The 20,986-nt window shown below is 41.9% G+C and overlaps 1 long non-coding RNA gene across 1 annotated transcript; it reads left to right on the forward strand.

Moving 5' to 3' along the window:
• The first annotated feature begins 16,857 nt into the window (after nt 1-16,857).
• Nucleotides 16,858-18,603, forward strand: LOC145819481 (uncharacterized). Its single transcript, XR_014360237.1, has 4 exons — nt 16,858-17,042; nt 17,698-17,727; nt 18,297-18,410; nt 18,502-18,603. It is a non-coding gene; the product is annotated as an uncharacterized LOC145819481 (long non-coding RNA).
• The last annotated feature ends 2,383 nt before the right edge of the window (nt 18,604-20,986 follow it).

Consider the following 20,986-nt stretch of genomic DNA (forward strand, 5'->3'; position numbering starts at 1 on the left):
ACACAACCAAGCTCCACCTCCCAAACGCATCAACGTTATCCAGACTGGGGTCATGACATATGACCCCAGCATATAAATCACCCCATCTCACCTACCCAAGCCGGACGTGTTCCTTCCTGACAGCACTGACTTGTGCATGTTAGACATCTCCCGAACCCAACTTGAACCAATGGTGGTGGCTGTCGAAGACAGAATAGGGATGATTTCAGAGGAAAGTGGTATAGTGGATTCAGAGACTGAGGAATTGGGGAGCTTTGCTGAGGAGGTGTACAATCCGAGTGGCTACATTGCGTCAGCTGGTCAGATTAGGCCAAATGTGGAATTGTCGGTGGGGGCATAAATTTGTGTACTACGGGGGGATGGACTTGATCAGAGGATAGATGACTTAGCAGGTCTGGAAAGGGACATGGCTGACCTTTAGATTTTCAACGAACAAGATCCGGGGGACATGACAGTCAACTGGTTCGATTTTGAGGAGTCAGTAGAGGTCACAGGGTGGCTTGACGACCAACAAGATATTGTTGAAAAATCTCAGCTGGAAAAAGGCCCGTCAGGGGGAAGGACATCAATTGTGGCCGGAAGGGCAGGGGATCAGAGTACATTGTCGAAGAGCGCCGATGCCAAGAATTTCGCTCGGGATTTGGGTATTTTGAATACAGGAAATTTTGAACAGCAGGCTGCATTGACGCAGTTAAAACCAGAAGGAATCGAAGACTCTGAGAGAGCTAGAAAAGCCAAAGCCCCTATGGGGACTGAACCTGCTGTGTGCACAAAGATGGAGCGTGCTGCGAGCACATGGACGGAAGGTATTGCGAGTACAAGGATAGTTGCAACGGAGCCGGACAGGTGTCTGTCGGCTGTCGAGGGCATGTGGTGGGAAGACGATGATCTATGTCTTGCCCACACTAATGAGGACTGGGGGAATAACCAACCAGATGACACCTGGTACATTGGTGAAGTTGACCATATGACTAGGAGTGGGCGGTATTTCAAGCCCCCGCACCTAGATCAACTAGAGGCATCCGGAAAGGACAAGGAGTCGGAGAAGTAGAAAGAGAAGCTACTTGAGGATGAGGCTGTGTTGAAACAATTGAAAAAGATACAAGCAGACATCTTAATCTGGGGACTGCTTATGGCTTCACGTGTGCATAGACAGGCTGTCTTATTGGCAATGGACAAGGCCAAACTCTCAATAGACACCACGCCTGAACAGCTGGTGGGATTGGTCTTTCCAGGAGAAGGTTCCCCGACATTGACCTTTTCTGACAAAGAACTGCCGCCTAAGGGCGCAAATCATAACAAACCGCTCTACATCTCTGTGGAATGTAGAAGCAAATGGATATCGGTGGTTCTTGTCGATACAGGATCCGCCATCAACGTGTGCCCGGCGAGGACAGCGTATACAATCGGGTTGAAGCCCGCAGACTTTGTGCCGACAGCTCAGGTGATAAGGGCATATGATAACACAAGCAAAGAAGTAATGGGGACGGTGAAAATTCAGACCCAGGTCGGTCCAGGACAGCATGAGATTGGCTTTCACGTCTTGGAAGTTCCTACAACCTTCAATCTACTCTTGGGGCGGCCGTGGCTGCACCAGGTGAAGGTAGTTTCGTCCACCTTGCACCAGATGTTGAAATACCCCCACGGGAAGGGGGTGGCCATTGTTTTTGGAAATTCATCGATTCAACCACTGCCAGAAGTATCTACGCCGGTTTTGGAAATTGAGCATGGTATGGAGGATATGTTCTTGTAAGGTTTTACCTTAGCCGAGGTTCGGGTTGTAAAAAACATCTTGGCTATTGATGAGGGGTGGTATGTTAGCGCTCAATCAGTGTACCTCATGAACAAGCTCCAACACATCCCCGGGATGGGATTAGGGAAGAATGGCCGGAAGGGCATTGTAGCATCGGTTGAAGTGCCGCACAACCCACATACCTTTGGCTTGGGTTATCTGCCCACCAAAGAGGATTGGGTGAGAAAAGGTAAGGAGATGGCTGGGAGAGCTAGAGTAAAGAAGGCGGGGAAGCCTTTTGAGTTGATGCATCGACCCATCCAGGGTACCCTAAACGGACCCTTCGTCCGGGAGGGGGAGGACTCTCCATTTTGTGATTTCCCAAAGCCATGGCTGAATGCCGAGAGGAGGCGCCTACCGGGGTTTGAGATCTTCTTTGACTTGCAGTTATTTGGGGATGATGTTGCCGAAGAGCAGATAGACCCATCAGCTGAGGTTGAGCAGTGCAAGAAAGTGGATTCTGAGAACGCCGAAAATAAAATGGGGGTAGCGCTGGCTTGTCTACTCTCAGATCCTCCGATCGTACAGAAGTGCTTGGGGGATAACTTTTCGGTGTCCATGATTGGGAATGAAATGGCTGCGAGCCCACCGTCAAGCATTTTGGATGCATCCATCGCACCCTCTCTCATCTGGAAATACGAGGAGGGATTTTTGTCAAGCAGCACCAGGTCAGGTAGTGAGCCGGAATCTGATTCCACCGAGTCTAGTGAGTCGGAATCAGGTTCTAGCTCGTCTGAGTTTGAGTCCGATAATCCTGGGGGTGACAACCCGGATACCACAGTCCTGTCTAGGTCGTCTTTTTCTTTCTCTTTTGAGTTTGTTGTAATAGAGGAATCAGATGATTTGGATGTGCTTAATGAGAATGGAATGGCTGTGGTTTCTGAGTACTTTTCTATGCCTTTGATTTATTGTATTAATCAGGACTTTCAAAATTTTGATGAAAACAACGAGGGAGAAATTCCTCCGGTTTTACAATGTCTAATTGATCAAGAGCAGGAGAGATTTGTTAAACCCTTGGTTGATGAAATCACTACAGTTAATGTGGGTATTGAGGAGGACCCGCGGCTGGTCCAGATCGGGTCTACGTTGTCTTCGGAGGAACGCGAGCGCTTAGTCGCTTTATTAAAAGATTTCAAAGTTGTTTTCGCGTGGTCCTACGAAGACATGCCTGGGATTGATCCTGAGATTGTACAGCACCGGATCCCTCTTGACCCAGAGGCCCGACCTATCAAACAGAAACTCAGAAGAATCCGTCCGGACTGGGCTCTTAAAATTAAAGAAGAGGTCACCAAGCAAATTGACGCAGGGTTCCTGCTGGTATCTGAACACCCAACTTGGTTGGCCAACATCGTTCCGGTGCCGAAGAAGGATGGCAGGATTCGGGTATGCATGGATTTCAGGGATTTGAACAGAGCCAGTCCGAAGGACGACTTTCCTTTACCACATATCGACGAGTTTGTGGACTTCCCAGCGGGGCATGCTTTGCTTTCGTTCATGGATGGCTTTTCAGGCTACAATCAGATTGTGATGGCATCCGAAGACTGGGAGAAGACTGTTTTCACCACCCCGTGGGGGACTTATTGCTATAGAGTAATGCCATTTGGGTTGAAGAATGTTGGAGCTACATATTAACGGGCCGCGACCATAATATTGCACGACATGATCCACAAGGAGGTTGAGGTGTACGTGGACGACATGATTGTCAAGTCTAAAGAAAAAAAGGGCCACTACACCGCCTTGCAAAAGTTTTTCCAAAGGATCAGGGAATTTCAGTTGCGGATGAATCCTCAGAAGTGTACGTTTGGTGTTACAGCAGGGAAAATGCTGGGGTTCTTGATTACACAGAGAGGTATCGAGGTCGACCCTTCCAAAATCAAGGCCATCTTAGAAATGCCACCACCGAGGACTGAAAAGGAGGTGAGAGGCTTTCGGGGTAAAGTGCAATTCATAAGACGGTTTATCTCAAAATTAACCTTGACTTGTGAACCACTTTTCGGTCTCCTGAAGAAAGGAAAGAAGTTCCAATGGGACGGCCGATGCGAAGCTGCTTTTGAACAGATCAAACAATACTTACAGAACCCACCCGTGTTGTCACCGCCTGAGCCAGGGAAACCGTTGATTTTGTACCTTTCAGTGACTGAAACTACAATGGGCTGCATGCTTGCATAGGAGTCCGAGGACAAGGTGGAGAGAGCTATCTACTACCTGAGCAAGAAGATGCTGGATTACGAAACCCGTTACACTCCGCTGGAAAAGGCTTGCTTAGCCTTGGTATGGGCTACCAGGAAGCTGCGGCACTACCTCTTAGCTCACTTTGTAATGTTGGTTTCAAGATTAGATCCTATCAAATATCTCTTTGAGAAACCGGCACTTACGGGTAGGCTAGCTTGTTGGTTGCTTCTACTTTCCGAATTCAATCTGAAGTATGTGACTCGTAAGTCAGTAAAGGGGAGAGCGGTAGCGGAGTTCCTAGCCAATCACCCAGTGGAGGGGGATGAAGCAGTTGAGTACTTATTCCCAAACGAGGCCATATTGCATATCGAAGATGAGTTTTGTACGATGTATTTTGACGGAGCGTCAAACCAATATGGGTATGGGATAGTGGTGTTGTTGATCGCACCCGACAATCCCTGTATCCCCCTAGCATTTAAACTCTGGTTCTAAGTCTCGAACAACGAAGCGGAGTATGAAGCACGCATTGCTGGTTTAGAAGCAGCCCTAGAACTAGGGGCAAAATGGTTGGACGTCATCGGGGGCTCGAACCTTGTTGTATCCCAAGTAAGGGAGATTGGAAAGCCAAAGAAGAAAAGATGAGAATGTACCACCAAACCTTGGACCTGCTGATTCCTCGGTTTGAGAAGCTGAACTTCGCTCATCTACTAAGAGAAAACAACGAGTTCGTAGATTCACTAGCAACTCTATCTTCCATGATAGACATCCTTTTTGGAGTCCGGATACGTCCGATTATCATTGACCAGAAGTTTGCGCCGGCCTACGAGTCAATTGCTGCCATAGAAGAGGTTCAAGATGAGAACCCCTGGTATTATGACGTCTAGAACTTCTTGGAGAAAGAAGCGTATCCACCAGGGGCAAATGCCAAAGACAAGAGGGCAATCTAAAGAATGGCTGCTTAATTCATCATCTGCGGAGGAAAACTGTATAAGAGAGCCCATCTGGGAATGCATAAGCTGTGTGTTGAGGCTGAAGAGCCAAAGCGTCTAATGGAGGCCATCTATGGAGGAGAGTGCGGAGCGCACGTGAATGGGGTGATGCTAGCCCGAAAGATGCTCAGACTGGGTTACTACTGGTCCCCCATAGAGGAGGATTGTATCGGCTTTGTTCAGCGATGCCACAAATGTCAGATCCATGCAAACCGCATGAACATCCCGCCGTTGAAGCTGTACAATATGACTTCGCAATGGCCATTTTCAGTTTGGGGAATCGATGTGATCGGGGCAGTCACTCCAAAGGGGTCCAATAGGCATGAGTTCATTCCAGTCGTGATAGACTATTTTGCAAAGTGGGTTGAGGCCCAATCTTATGCGGTGTTGAAGGCATCGCACGTTGCAAAGTTTATTAGGAACAACATCATCTATTGCTATGGGGTCCTGAACGAGATTATCTCAGATAATGGTTCCCACTTCAAGAAGGAAGTGATTGACTTGTTGGAAAAATACAACGTGGCTTTTCACAAGTCATCTATATATCGGCCGCAGACCAACGGAGCAGTTGAGGCTGCCAACAAGAACATCAAGCGTATTTTACAGAAGATGGTGGAAACCTACCAGGACTAGCCAGATAAGTTGCCATTTGCTCTGTGGGGCTACTGGACTTCGATTAGAACTTCTGCTGGAGCGACTCCGTATTCATTGGTTTATGGGATGGAGGCCGTTCTACCTATCGAGATTGAAGTTCCGTCTTTGCGAGTGCTGGCTGAGTGTTAGATAGCTGAAGCAGATTGGCAACAGAGTAGATTTGAAGAACTCATGCTCTTTGATGAAAGAAGACTGAAAGCACTGTACCATGTTCAAGGTTATTAGCGCAGAATTGCCAGGGCTTTCAACAAGAAGGTTAAGTCCCAGAATTTGAAGGAAGGAGATTTGGTGCTCAAAGACAACCGAGCCCCCATCCACGACCCTAGGGCCAAGTTTAGACCCAATTAGACTGGTCCCTACATCATTAAGTCTATTTGGTCGGGTGGAGCTGTTGTTCTGATAGACCTAGATGGCCTAGAATTCTCACAGCCGATCAACATGGACAAGTTGAAGAAATATTACCCCTGAGTGACTCGCTAGGCCGAAAACCTGAAAGGGCGACCTAGGCAAAAGTTAGAGCACAGAAAATTTGAAATTATAAAGACTGAGCTTGCAAGGTTGAAAACCCGCAAAGGGCGGCCTTGGCAAAAGTTAGAGCGTAAAAGGTGAGGGTTAATACACGAGTAAACCTGAGCCGAACTACGTAAGGCTTGATTCCCATCTTTGGGATACGTAGACAACTTCATCCTGAAGTCTAGCCATAAACTTTTTCCCGATCAGCTTTGTCCATTTGATCATCTCGGTCATCTTTGTCTATTCAGTATTCAAGAGCTTTGGTTATGATCTCCAGTGCAGTGCTATTCAGACTAGCGGCAACTTTCCAGTTGTTGGGATCTGGGGTTGTGCATCTCAGTGACAGATCTCAGGCGTGTCCAGTTCTGATCCGTATCAAAAATGGTTTTGAAAAGTTTTAATAAAAGTTGATTTTGCTCAAATACATCTTTTTACAACTTAGACCATTTTTTGGACCAAACGGAAAATTTTCAGTTCCCACAACCTTCAATTTTATTGATTTCAATACAGAGTTCTCCTGCTCTTGCATACAAATTGAAGTTGCTTTTCATTACATTCATAAAGAAAACTTGAAAGTTCTGATTAAAAACAAATAAATTGGGGGCATAGTCAGGTGTTCCTATGCCCCCTCCTAGAGCTGGTCGAAGCCTCTGATGCCAAGCTGGGCCCAACTTGTGCCTCTTCATTGAGCCAATCTATGCACTCATCAGACAAAGTGCAACTGAAAGTGGGAGCGGGGGCCAGAAGCACTCTCATTCTCCATGCCGTGGCATACCAAGCAAGCTGTGCGCCTCGGACCGAAAATGCAGCTGGGTACTCTATCCCCTCTGCCGGGAAAATCTGATCATGGCCAAACTAGCGCTAGAAATGGAAAGGAAAGTAGAACACGCAGTGTGTCAGGCCAATCAACTGAATCCCAGGCTACCGGGACATGCTATAGCTTATTGCTGGTAGATTGAGCTAAGGACAGCGCCAAGCAATGCGGTCTGCGAACAAATTGCATATCCAGTCAAACCACCATCCCTCATCAAGGGCATCGACTAGGCGACGTCAGAAGAAGTAGCCGCGAGCTGAGTATGTTGGGCAAGGGTCCACAACCTGTAATTTGTCCATCAACCACACCTGGGGAGGGATGAAAAATGAGAGATTAAAGATTAGAGAGGTGTATGTTGAGAGAAAAGTGAGAAACGGGTTTTGCGAGAAAAACCGAGCCTGAGGGCCGAGTGATGTGAGCAATATATATGTGAGAAAGGGCGGGAACATTACCTGCAGCAGTAGTGGACTCCCCACAAATCTGGTCATTCCCTGGCGATGGAAAGTATCCAAGCCCATCAATGTCTCGGCCAATGTCATGGCAATGCAGCCCTTTCCATCTTTCAAGCCTTGAGCAACTTCGATCAGACGAATGCTAGACCCGCTGAAGCTTGGGGCAAGAAAAAAGTGAGATAGCATGCAAAAAAACAAAGGGCATGTCGCCGAAAGCCTTGCCAATGACGGTCGCCGCGGTCACCGGCATCGGAAAACTGACAAATCAAACTCGGAATATCTAGCATTCCGTCACAAATCAAAGATCGAGCGTCGTGCATAGTGAGCCCACACATTCGACCTAAGGCTTGGGCGTGGCCGAAAGCGAAGCTGGAGCAAGATTTCCTCATTGCGCTCGGACTCCATCAAAGCTTGGAAATCTTTGAAAGTAGGACACACCTCTTGCCCGCCAATGCTAAAGACATGTGTTACCGGATTCCAAAACTTTGCCACGGCATGGAGGAATGGAAAACGTAGCAGGGTGCGACCCAAAGTAAATAGTGCGTTTATGCCGAAGCCCCGGAAATTCAGCTTTTCTGAGCCATCCAAGTTGTGAGATTTTGGGTAAGAAACTCTTCCATTTGGTGCAAATCGGTGTTGAAATGAGGAAAACTACGAAGCTGGGATTTTTGTAGAAGATAAGGTATTGAGTGGAAGACAGGTGTCAACATTCTGGAGGTCCTTACCATTTTTGGCCGGTCGACTAAAAATAGTGCCGACCGACCATCCGTTTTGGCCGATCGGCTAAAATATTGGCCGATTCCCATTTGTTGTGGCCGGTGATGTCTCCCTTTAGCCGATGGCCTCTATGTTTGCTTTAAGCTGAATCAATGATAAGCATACTGAAAACTTGTGACTGACACCACTTCCAATGCCTTCTGATGATGTTTTTGCGGACTAACGCCTGTTACTCCGATTTGTTTATTGAGTTGTTATACATCTACTTATCGAGTAGTATTTTACATCCTTTAAGTCTTTGCTTTGTTTAACGAGTTGTATTTACAGTTGGTTAGCTTATTCGAGCTCTTTGTTTTGATTATCGAGTTGTTTTTGTCCTTATTCGGTTCACTACCTAATTATTACGAGGCAAATGGTTACTTTTCAAACAAAGGTTCAAATCTCATTTACATTTGTTATGTAATGCGATGCGATGCATAAAATGTATCACTTTTTGAACAAAATAGCTGTTTCATTTCCATCATGTCTTTTGCAAAAAGTACATAGTTTTGAGAAAGTAAAACCTACCTAAGGCAGTACAATGTGCTTAAGCTACTAGTAAAAAAAAAAAAAGTAAAGCGAAAAGGGGAGAAAGGGAAGAAAAGTACATAGTCATGCATTCCAATAGTTTGCATTGTCATGCATTTCAGTTCATGCATTATCATGCGTGTCTCATTTGCATTGTTATGCGTTTCAATAATTTGCATTGTCATGCATCTCTTGTTTGCATTGTCATGCATTCCGAACAACTCGCATTGTCATGCATCTTCTATTTGCATTATCATGCTTGTCAATCTCTCGCATTGTTGCATAATTCGTGTGCATTGTTTTGCACCACTCTAACTTTTCTCCACTCGCGTGCTGCGTGTGGACGTAACTAACTTTTCTCCACTCGCGTGCCGCGTGTGGACGTAACTCTAACTTTTCTCCACTCGCGTGCCGCGTGTGGACGTAACTAACTTTTCTCCACTTGCGTGCCGCGTGTAGACGTAACACTAACTTTTCTCCACTCGCGTGCCGCGTGTGGACGTAACTCTAACTTTTCTCCACTCGCATGCTGCGTGTGGATGTAACACTACCTTTTCTCCACCCGCGTGCTGCGTGTGGACGTAACTAACTTTTCTCCACTCGCGTGCCGTGTGTGGACGTAACTAACTTTTCTCCACTCGCGTGCCGCGTATGGACGTCTCTAACTTTTCTCTACTCGCGTGCCGCGTATGGACGTCTCTAACTTTTCTCTACTCGCGTGCCGCATATGGACGTCTCTAACTTTTCTCCACTCGCGTGCCGCGTGTGTACATAACTAACTTTTCTCCACTCGCGTGCCGCGTGTGGACGTAACTAACCCTTGCTAACCCCTCTCTCTCTTTCCCGCATTGTTACACACATTGCATACGTTTTCGCGTATGCTTTACTTACATGTGTTTATGCATCCTTCTCGCATTGTTACACACATTGCATACATTTTCGCGTATGCTTTACTTACATGTGTTTATACACCTTCCCGCATTGTTACACACATTGTGTGCATTATCGCGTATGCTTTACTTGTGTTTATGCCTCTCTTGTTACACACATTGCATGCATTGTCGCGCATGCTTTATTCACTACTCGGTTTGCATTGTTATGCACCACTCGGCTTGCGTTGTCACGCGTGCCCTCCTTGCATTGTTATGGTTGTTTTGAATCGCATTGTTATGCGTCGCACTTAGGTTGCATTGTCTTGCACCCACCCTCACTCGCGTTGTCACGCACTTTTCACTTGCATTGCTATGCTTGTTTCTAACAATGTTGTACCTATTAAGTTTCTTTCTTTTGCAGGCACGATATTGTATGTACGGTTCATTTGAGGCTGTGCGACCAGACGAACCGGACGGTATTGTATTCTCCGCATCAAACATAGCGAGAATTATATAATTCTCTTACATCCTTTCTGCATTGTAATGTAGTTTGGTTTTTGGCTTGCTTAAAACTGTTACATGTTTTACTTCATTACAGTTTTCTTTGCATGATCATAAGTTATGTTCGGTACCGTGCATGTCATTTGCATTTTGCCCCTGCCTTCGGGCACATATCTTGCTATCTTGCATGCTTTGTCTAAGTCTTCAGCCTTGTCAAAAATGGGTTGTCTCTGGGCTTTGACATTTACTCCCGTCATTGTTATGACTTTCGAGTTCTGTCAAAGAGGGGCAACTGTAGACACCCCATTTTTGACAGTCCTCAAGACTTGGACGTCATCATTTGAACACTCGATGATCATCCATGTTCGTGTTCGTTTTGAGTTCCCGGAGGTCTCGGCCGCACGCCTTGCCTCAGGATCTCCTAGCTTGCCTGTTTTGTGTTTAGTTGTGAACCAAACACTTGTGTTTTGCTTCTAAGGGAAGAAAGTGGTCTGTTAGCCATCCCCTCAACCCACCGGCTATGGCTTGAGTCCACCGGCCCTGTTTTCTTTCCATCGGCCAAGAGTGTTGGCCGATCAGCATTCTATTTGGTCGGTCGGCCCTTATGTTGGTCGATCGGCCATTTTTGGTGGCCGAACCCTGTTCATCTGCTTTATGCAGATATTTTGTGCCAGCTGGCACAGTTGGCACACACAATTCACCCCCTAAGTGTATGAAGGGATTTGCACCTTGGATTAGCTTGCTTAGGAAGCCTTGGAATTGAATTCCTATAAGAGCGGAGGCCCTCCTCCCTTCTCAGAGGTTCTGAAAATTAGGGTTAGAAGTTTTATATCTATCTCTCTCTATATCTCCCCCTCTCTCTATTTGTGTGTGTAATAGTGTTCAAAAGTGTGTTTTTATTCTTATTTTTGCACTAAGGCACCTAGTGTTACACTATACTTTGGTTACTGAGGTGTTGGAGGGTTTGATTTTAGAGTTTCTGAGTTGGTTTTGATCAGAAGGAGGTGCTGGAGTTGGTGTTCTTGAAGTGTTCTTCAAGGGTGAGAATTACCTCTTTTATTCCCCATTTTTCTTAAGCTTTTAGCCTATCTTGCATGCTGTTTTAAGTGTAGTGTATAACTGAAAAAAGTTATGTATTTTCATGCTTGAGATGTTTCTTTAAGGTCACTTTTGTGTTGGGGGTTGTCTACCCCTCCTTAGGCCTTGTTTGGCCTCTTTTGTGCCTCTTCCTTTTGGCTTTGGAACCTTTCTTGTTTCAACCTTCTCACCACTGAAATCTAGAGAATTTTTAGTGGTAGAGAAGTGGTTTTGAGGTCTTATATAGGGGAGGGACACCCCTCTTCCCTTATGTCCCATTTGCTTGCATTGTTGATTTGTAAAGGTGGCATGTTTGGCTTAATGTGTTTTAGCTTCATTTCACTGGTGTTAGTTTATCATGTTATACCTCTATTTCATGTTGGTTCGTTGGCTTATTGCATGCATCATGCACTTGCCTTGCAATCCTCTCATTTGCCTAAACATGTATCATGCATTTAAACCATCATGTTTGCATGTTTTAGCTTGACTTCATGAAGCTTTTATCCACCATGTTGTGACATGTTTAAGCTCTGTTTGGTGTTGATTTGGTCATGTTTGCCATTTTTTGTATAGCCACCATGCATTCTAGCTTGTTAGCTTTGGGTGTATGAGTTATGAGCATACTTTACTTGGGCTATTTTAGTGGTTTGGGATCACTTATCATGCTATTTCAATCCATGTTCTATGCTTGTATGCTTGCATTTGCCATCCTTTCAATGCTTTGAAGAGTTGTTGTCTTATGCTCCATATTTGGGCCATTGTGCATACCTCTAGACTTAGGTCATTTAGATGCCATCTAAGTGGGTATTCAGGCTTATTTTGACATATTATAGCTCTATTTTTCATTGCATAACCCATGCCATGTTTGGTTGAGGTAGTTGTAGTGGAATGCTCTCTTTGTGGCCTTGAATGCCCCCCTATTTTGCGCCTATTTCTTAGCATGTTTTGGTCTTGTTCCATGCATGCTCTAGCCTTATTTTGGTCTGCCCTAAGACTGTTTTAAGTCATCTTGGCTCTTCGGGGCTTGGTTGGCATGGCCATGGTTTGAAACCCTTTGTTAGTCTCAAGTTTTGGGCTTTATTGCATGCCCTACTTGCATGGCTTGGTTGACTTGGCATCATCCCTCGCGCATTTTCAGAGCTTATCATGCTTGTCATATGTCCATATTTGTCTCTTCTTAATGTGTCTAAGAGTCGACTCTTTTTATGCCTAAGTGTTGGACCTTTACGTGTGCATGTTTGAGTGTGTTTCGTCCATCATTTCTTGGCACTTTGGCCACTGTTTTGGTACGACTGAGGCCTATCCATCCTTAGTGTAAGTCCATGGATCATGCACTCATGTATTGTTGTAGGCTTACCGCATTGTATGTTGTCGCATCCTCGTGGTTGGTGTCCTTGTTGCATTCCTATCACTTTGTATACTTACATACCTAGGTTGCATTGTAGTATTGCATACCTATTGTATTACCATGTTGTTTGCATGTTAAGTTGCATTGTTCATGTTATATTGCATTATTGCATGTTTTGCATTGCATTTGGCATACATGCATTGCATTTTTGTTTGGTTTGGGGTGTCAAACCAAACATGAGGACCAAGGGACGTTTTGTACTTAAAGTGACGAAACGTGCCTCAATCCTTAGTCGCCGACACTCTTGACCCTACATGATAGAGTGTGTAGCATTCATTTGTTTGTTGCATTCATTTCATATTAATGTGCACCTTTGACACCTTTGGCCATCATGCATCGAAATGTGTGATTGGTGACCCGAGGGTCAAGGACCATACTCCTTTGAGTCCATAGCATGATAGGGAAGGTGGTCGTGTATACATTTGGCTTGTAAATTCCTTGCCATGCACTGTCTGTCCTCTACTGCAGCAAAACCAGTGTTCTGCAGGAATAAATGGCCGATTGGCCACTTTCAGTGCCGGCCGACTACCAATATCTAGCCGATGGCTCCATCTTTGGTCGATGACTATCCTTCCATGGCCGGTAGTCCTGTCCCTTGGCCAGTGACCTCCCACAGTGCTCAGGGAGTGGTTCAGAAGCAGCCTTGGGACTTGCGCAGCTTTCAGAGGCCTGAAATAGTGCAAACAGAGGCAATAGTTGGCATGGCAACGGGTTTCCGAGCGAGTCGAATCGAGCATGCATCATCCAATCATTTCGAGGCGGAGCTGCGGCGACCTCTTTAATTTCATACTTAGATTGTTTTGTAATTAATTTGTTAATTAATTAAGGGTTTTGTAATATTTAATTAGCTAGGATAGTTGATTAATTATTCGGTCTGAATTATTTATTCGGACCCTCCGTCGAGAGGGCGAATTTTGTAATAAGTGTGCGTGCGTGTGTGAATGTCTTCCAATCCCACGTCTTTTTCCCTTTTACTTACCTGCTTTTGATGGATAGTTCTAGGTCATTTTTCAATTAGCATCCTTATACTATGCATGTTTGCATCATTCATCTGTATTGCATGCACCAGGCTCGGCGCATTATACTAACTGCATCGTATTTCAATTCCAAGTTGAATACATGTATCGAATCGTCGTATCTCATATGCCATCTTAGAATAGCTGAGCCTATTTCTAGTTGCATTTCATATGTGTTGCATTAGTCATCTTAACATAGCTAGGATCATGCATTGATTTCTAACTAGCTATTGTTTTGGCTTGGAGTACTAGGTAAGCTTTTATGCTTTAGCATCTTGCATGAGTGTAAGTGTTGTCATGATATCATGCTTGCCATGCGGCTAATTGCTTACGTGACTTAAACTGCTTAAATGCCTGTGGGTGAAGGTTGGGTTGCTTGAATTTGGATAATTCATTGAAATCCGTGATTTAGTCTACTTGCGAGTAGCAAACTTTCAAACTGCTTTCCAAACAAACGGATACGCGATGCTTTGTTCCGAATTAGGCAATCTAGTCTATACTTGTGTATTGTGTGCATCACATAATAATTCTAGCTAATTAACTGGAGTAAGAACGCATGTGTTTTCAAAAACTAGATATCACGTTTAGTACAGGCCAATCTTTGATCGGACGAGCGGGGGTGCTCATAGCTGACCTTCCCCAATCGTACCCAAGTTCCCGAGCTGAGGCAACTTTGGTGATGACGGACACGTGGCCTTAGGCACGAGTCAGGGTTTCCTAAATTTCTCCAAAATAAAATATTTAGGTGGCGACTCTGTATCTGGCAAAACAGTTCATGTTTGGCACTTCTTTTTCAAAAATCAGTTTTCCAAAATGATTTGCCGGATTTGGACTCTTTGGTGATTCATCGATCTTGCATTGCACTTTGCGAGACTAGATTCAGAACCGTGGCACATGAGTCCGAATTGTAGCATGAGGCCCTCGGGGCGCGTCTACAATCCCCTTTTCTCCTCTTTGCATTTTCTTCTTCTTTTTTTATTAGGTAAATTACACTTACCTCCCTTGAGGTTTTTGACAAATACAGAAATCTCTCATGTAATTTTAATAATTATAGAAATCTCTCCTTCTTTAACTGACCATATCAAGATTCTCTCATTTTTTGACTGTTATTCCCCTAACTAATTGAAGCTGCTGATGTCATCAAAAATAAATATTGAAATGCCCATAATACCCTTAAGTGTCTTGAAATGCCCATGAACTAAGTTATATGAGATAAAACCTAATTTATTTTCTCTCTCTCACACAGCACTGTGAAACACACCCACAGTCAAGTAAGAAGATGTAGAACATGTACCTCAGTCAAAAACTTCTGTTGCTTTGGGTTTTTTCAATACTGAGGGGAGTAATGACTACTACAAAAACAGATAAAGATCAAACTTTGACAAATAAAAATATCTCACTTTTATTGAAAGTGAGATAAAAAAAAATTAGATTGATATTTTAATCACACTTGATTTGATTAAGTGTGATAATATTTATTTTTTATGTCACTTTTCAATTAAATGTGATTATATATATATATTTTAATCACATCTTCTAATTAACATGTGATTAAAGATCAACTAAGAAAAATTAAAAATATCTCACTTTTATTAAAAGTGTGATTAAAAAAATTAAATGATTTTTAATCACACTTAATGTAATGAGTGAGATAATATTTTTTTTAATCACACAATTTAAATAAGTGTGATTATATATATTCTAATTCAAAGTAATTGTAAATATATTCTCACACACACAATCAATTCCCAATCAACCCTAATTCATATCCCCAAAACATCTCATTCGACTATGTCTGCCTCTTGTTGCTTCTCACCTTACCGATCGCCTCCGCCTCCACCGCTACTAGCGTTGCCAATCGCCGCCACCGCCGCCGCCGCTAGCCCTATCGGTCACGGTCGATCTTCTCCTCTTAGATCGCCTCACTGCTGGCCGATTTGGTAAGTTTGTTTTTGCTTTCTCTTTGCTCTCTCTCTCTCTCTTTGCTATTTGCTATTCTCTCTCTCTCTCTCTATGCTTTTGTCTCCCTCACTAAGTTCAATATCTTGTGGAGGACGGTCTCTGATTGTTTGAGGGCACCGTAGAGACATTTTTATAATCTTCACATTTTTGAAATCTTTGCAATATCCATTCATATGGATCTCAGCAGTGTATCACCTTTCTGTGAAGTGAATTCCTAATTATTGACTAGGCATTTGATGAAAGGTAACTGTTGCAAAAAGGCCAAAGAATAGTGTATTAGAAGTTGATCTAGATTTTGAGCACATTATGAAACCTGCCCCTGTAATCACAGAGGTATGATTAGCTAGAGTTTGGTTCATTTATACGTACAGACAAGCTTCAAAGAAGCCGAGCTGCAACTATTCATGAGCAGTTTGGTTCACTTGCAGCCCTACCCTAGTCAAACAGATAATAGTTTGCCAATAATACTCACTGCCAAGGGTCACTTACAAATATAAGATGTTATTCGTGATTTCTAATTTATGTTGTGGAAAACTGTATTTTTGCTGTCACAGGAGTTCTGAAGTATGCTATCATGAAAAACACTTTCTTCAATGAAAAGTAGCACAATGCCCCAAACTTTAGTAGAATTCCTAGACATTACTATTTTACCTTGTCATTTCTGTTATGGTACACTTCTATGAATCCTATTGTTTTATCATTTTGTCAAATGTTATTTTATTTTCTTACTTGTGATATTCACTATTAGTGTTTCTCAAGCATTGTTGATCGTTACTATACCAGCTTGTTATGGTATACATCTATGAATCCCCTTGTTTTATCATTTTGTTCAAATGTTACATTCTCTTTTTACTTGTGATGCTCCATTTCTTCTATCAGTGTTGCTCTGATATTGTTGAACATTTGCTTGAATTGGCTTTGGCTATCTCTCTATGCATATATATATATGTGTGTGTGTGTGTGTGTATGCATGTATACATACATATACATGTCACTGAATTGCTAATAAGAGATATCTATTGTATTATATTTCTTAGGGGCATTTTGATGATGTTCAGAAAGCTCCTAGTCTACCATCTAAAGCACCAAAAGAATTCAAGGAATTGGTAATCAATGCTTTCCAATATATTTTTGTTTTTTCATTTCTCTTCTGTATATTATTATATATATTTTAAATATGAAAGTAAAAAGTAGCATGAATGAGCTTCATTTTGCTTGTATTTTGCAGGACGATAATAAGAGCAAGAAGGGACTTGCTAAAGTTAACGAGGTTCATATATCCTAAACTTCATTAGTTGTTTGATACACAAATTCGTTGGCTGCTTATTTATGATGCAGATTAAGTTCTCCATTAGATACTTAGCATTATGTGATGCCTATCAGTCCATTAATTGTGAAATGATGTGCATTGATTCTTCTTTAATTAGTTTTAACTATCATACATTGATTGGTTTTTAATCATTGCAAGAAGAATATGTTCAGAAAATTGGCCTAGTTCCTGCAGCATTGTCTTTCTCAGATGAACAGAAGAAAGAGGTACACTTTGTTTGCTTCACTAGATGTTTACTGCCTTCTATTTCTATCACATTTAGTTAGTGATTATATCTCTAGAGTGATTGAATTGAGACAACTTATCTCTGTTAGCTGAAGATCAGTATCACTACTACAAAAGAAATAAATAGAATAGGCTACGTGCTCATCATGATAGTGATTGGCCTTGTTTTGTTCATACCCTTTCTTTTGGCCTTATTTTGTTCACACCCTGTCTTCTTTTTTATGCCAATTCCACTGCCCATTAGATCATATATAATATAGCCATCATTGGTATAATGAAATATTAAATCTTAGAATGTCAAGCTTGAGTACTGTGTAATGGTCATTTTAGGTAATGAATACATCTAATGAAACTTGTTTCATATATCAAATAATTTTTACATATAAAAGATGGAAGGAACCCAGACGGTGTTTGCCTTTTTGTTGGTTCTTGTTGTCATGGGTTCAAGGATAACTCTACGAGTGATGTCATATTCAGTCTCATTAGTTAGGTCTCTATAATTAACACACACACACACAAAACTGATATATAAAACAACCTTGTGATTTTTTTTTAAAATATTGAATTAAATAAAGCACAAGTTTATAATACGCATGTCTAGTTGTTGACCCTGTAGTTTCTTTTGTTTTTTTGTAGATGCAGATAATTTTATATGCAGAATTATATGTAAGTACAACTGGTTCTTCTGTGTTTTTGTAGTTTCTTTTATTCATATCATTGGATCCATATTACTACTAGAGAAACTTGACATTGATCAGCTAAAGTTGCATGACATAAAGGAAAAAAATTCTGAATGTGGGTCGATAGGGAACCATCCATGTCTTGATAGGTCTTACAATTTGGAAGGTAATGGCTATTGGTAATTGTGTCTCTAACCAGTGACTCATCTGTCTAATAGTAAAGTGATTAAAGGTCTAGGTTTCGGTGGTTTGTTGTCGCGGGGCCTATATTTTCCACTATAGTTCTCATTTGTTTGAGATATCTATGTAATGAGAAATGCCTCATGAAACAAGAATTCCACCATATCAGCCAACCATTGGCTCCATAGGGGCAAAAAATTGCCGGAAATTGGCCTTCTAATAGGGGGGTAGGGCACCGTTGAGGTAAAATCCCTACTCTTGTCAATGTGGCAAGAATCTGTTTAAACCCACCAATTATAGGATCCACTTGATCATTTTTATATGTAGAAAACTGGGAATATCATTTTTTGAGATGATTTCTATATGTCACCGTAGGGAGGAGGATCCTCATGAGGTTTTGCAAAGAAGCAAGCGAAGTAATGGGGAAAAGAACGAAAACATCACATCAATTTCAAACGACAAAATCCAGAGGAAGGAAAATTCTGATAGGTAGTGTTCAGATTTACAGCTCTTGAAAATGCTTTGTCATTTCCCATCTCTTGGTTTAAAAACTTATTTTCATTGCTTCTATCTGTTACAGTGAGGGACATTTTGAACATGCTTTTGAGGAGGTATCTAATAGAAGGAAAAGTCTGGTTCTCAATGAAGATCTGGAAGGACAAATTAAGGGTCAATATGAAAAGTGAGTGTCATTTCATGCATATGTTTTATATTGCAAATATTTGATCATGAATTACCATTGTAATTATAACATATACATTTTAATCATGATAGAATTTAAACATATTAAGTTGCATTTTCAATTATTTGACTTGTATTATTGAAGTGATTGAGTCGTTGCTCTTTGAAATTCTAGATGTACTCTCCATTATGTTGGTAGCATTAGCAATGATTAATTCCTAAAAATGAAGTGGTTATATATATTTTTCTTTCTGACTCCTCTTTCCTTGAGCTATGTTATACGATTCTTTAGATTTATTCCATTTTCATAATGTATTTTTTGATTGTATTTTTTGATTCTAGCGGTTTCTGAATTAATTTGTGTTTTTATTTTTCAAGTTAGAAATTTTCTGGAGAGATGCAAAATATGGTCAAAGAATTCAAGAACTTAGTTTTTTCAAGTTTTTTTCATTTTTTAATATATGTAATCACAGTTAAAAACTTTTTATTAATTCTTTTGTATATATTTTTGAACATTTAACTTTCATTTATGAAATATATGACGTTATTCCATTCAATATATGGTTGTGATTCAAAATATAGTATATAGTGTGTATTACATTCTTCAAACGCGCGTACAAAAATAATATTGATTATTCTTCAAATATGTCAAATTCTTTTTTTTTTATCACAGGTTTTATTAGTTATTAATCACACTTAAAAGATGTGATCTAAATGCTTTTAATCACACTTAAAAGATGTGATCTAAATATTATTAATCACACTTAAAAGATGTGATGAATCATTTTTTAATGACACTTAAAAAGTGTGATTAAAAATGACCCATTTTAATCACACTCTCAGAGATCACACTTTAATAAAACTGAACAGGTGTGATTAAAAAACATACATCACACAAAAAAAGTGTGATCTTTATCTGTATTTGTAGCAGTGAATGTTGAAATACAATCTTAAACTGGGCATGAAAATGAGTCACCCACTGATATCTAGAGTTCTAATAAAAATAGTGAGTCCAATGGTGGCAACAAGTGGGCTATTGACATAAATCAGATTTTGGGAAACGACACAACGTTGAAGGCAAATGGTTGAGGGTCCAATAGAGGGGGTTGGGGTTCTTGGAGTGAAGAGGGCTAGAGTAAAGGTGAATTACAGTCGCAAACAGGATGGCAGAAAGATTCACCAGGTGATTCCTGGAAGAAGTCGAGTAAGAATGATGACCACAGTGATGATGGGAAGGAAGGAATGAGGGGTTGGCAAGAAATAGAATTTGGGAGCTGGAGAAACAATCTCATTAAAGACGGAATACTGGCTTCATTCCTAATTATAGAGAAGCTCAATTCTCTTTCACAAATAAATAATTTCTTTTTCATGATTGAACTTCCATTAATTAAGAACTTGTTCATAGTACCAGATGAACTTATTCTGTAAGCTCGTAACCCAGTTGACATGTGGATAGAAGAGACAATTGGGGGTTAGGGCTTACGGTGTCCAAATCAAGTGGTTGGTCCAATTGGGGAGCTCATATAGTCCAGTAAGAAGATGTAGAATATGTACCTCAGTCAAAAACTTCGGTTGCTTAGGGTCCTACCAATACTGAGGGGAGTAAAGTTGAAATAGAATCTCAAACCGGGCATGAGAATGAGTCACCCACTAATATCTGGAGTTCAAATAAAAATAGTGAGTCCAATGGTGGCAACGAATGGGCTGTTGACAGAAATCAGATTTTGGGGAACGACATAATGTTGAAGGCAAATGGCTGAGGGTCCAGTAGAGGAGGTTGGGGTTCTTCGAGTGAAGAGGGCCAGAGTAAAGTTGAATTACAGTCACAGACAGGATGGCAGAAAGATTCACCAGGCGATTCCTGGAAGAAGTCGAGTAAGAATGATGACTACAGTGATGATGAGAAGGAAGGAATGGGCGGTTGGCAAGAAACAGAATTTGGGAGCTGGAGAAACAATCTCATTTGCAAGTGGTTGGTCCAGTTGGGGGGTTAATGCAATTCAGACAGATGAGGTCTCTTCTTCAAGGGCATAGAAAACAGAACATGTAGCTCAGTCAAGAGCTTCCCTTAACTGGGGCTCTTCAAATAGTGGTGGTCTGGGTAAATAATTTCAATCTCTTAACTAAGCCACCTTTCAATTCCAGGAAGTCCAATGAAGATAACGACTACGGTAACAAAGGAGGGGGGGGGTTTAGGGGACTAATAAAGTTTAGACAGACGAAGTGGGCACAATAAAGCAACAAGAGTCGCCATTTAATTCCTTTTTTCTCAAGCAGTAATTGGGGGGGGGGGGGGTTCACAACAACACAACATTTGGGGGTTGACAACATAATCTCACTTTTTACGAGTAATTTAGTCATAGTGTTTGACCCATTGTGACATC

Source organism: Camellia sinensis, chromosome 2 (assembly GCF_055761805.1).
Source record: "Camellia sinensis isolate YWXY chromosome 2, ASM5576180v1, whole genome shotgun sequence".
Classification (NCBI taxonomy): domain Eukaryota; kingdom Viridiplantae; phylum Streptophyta; class Magnoliopsida; order Ericales; family Theaceae; genus Camellia; species Camellia sinensis.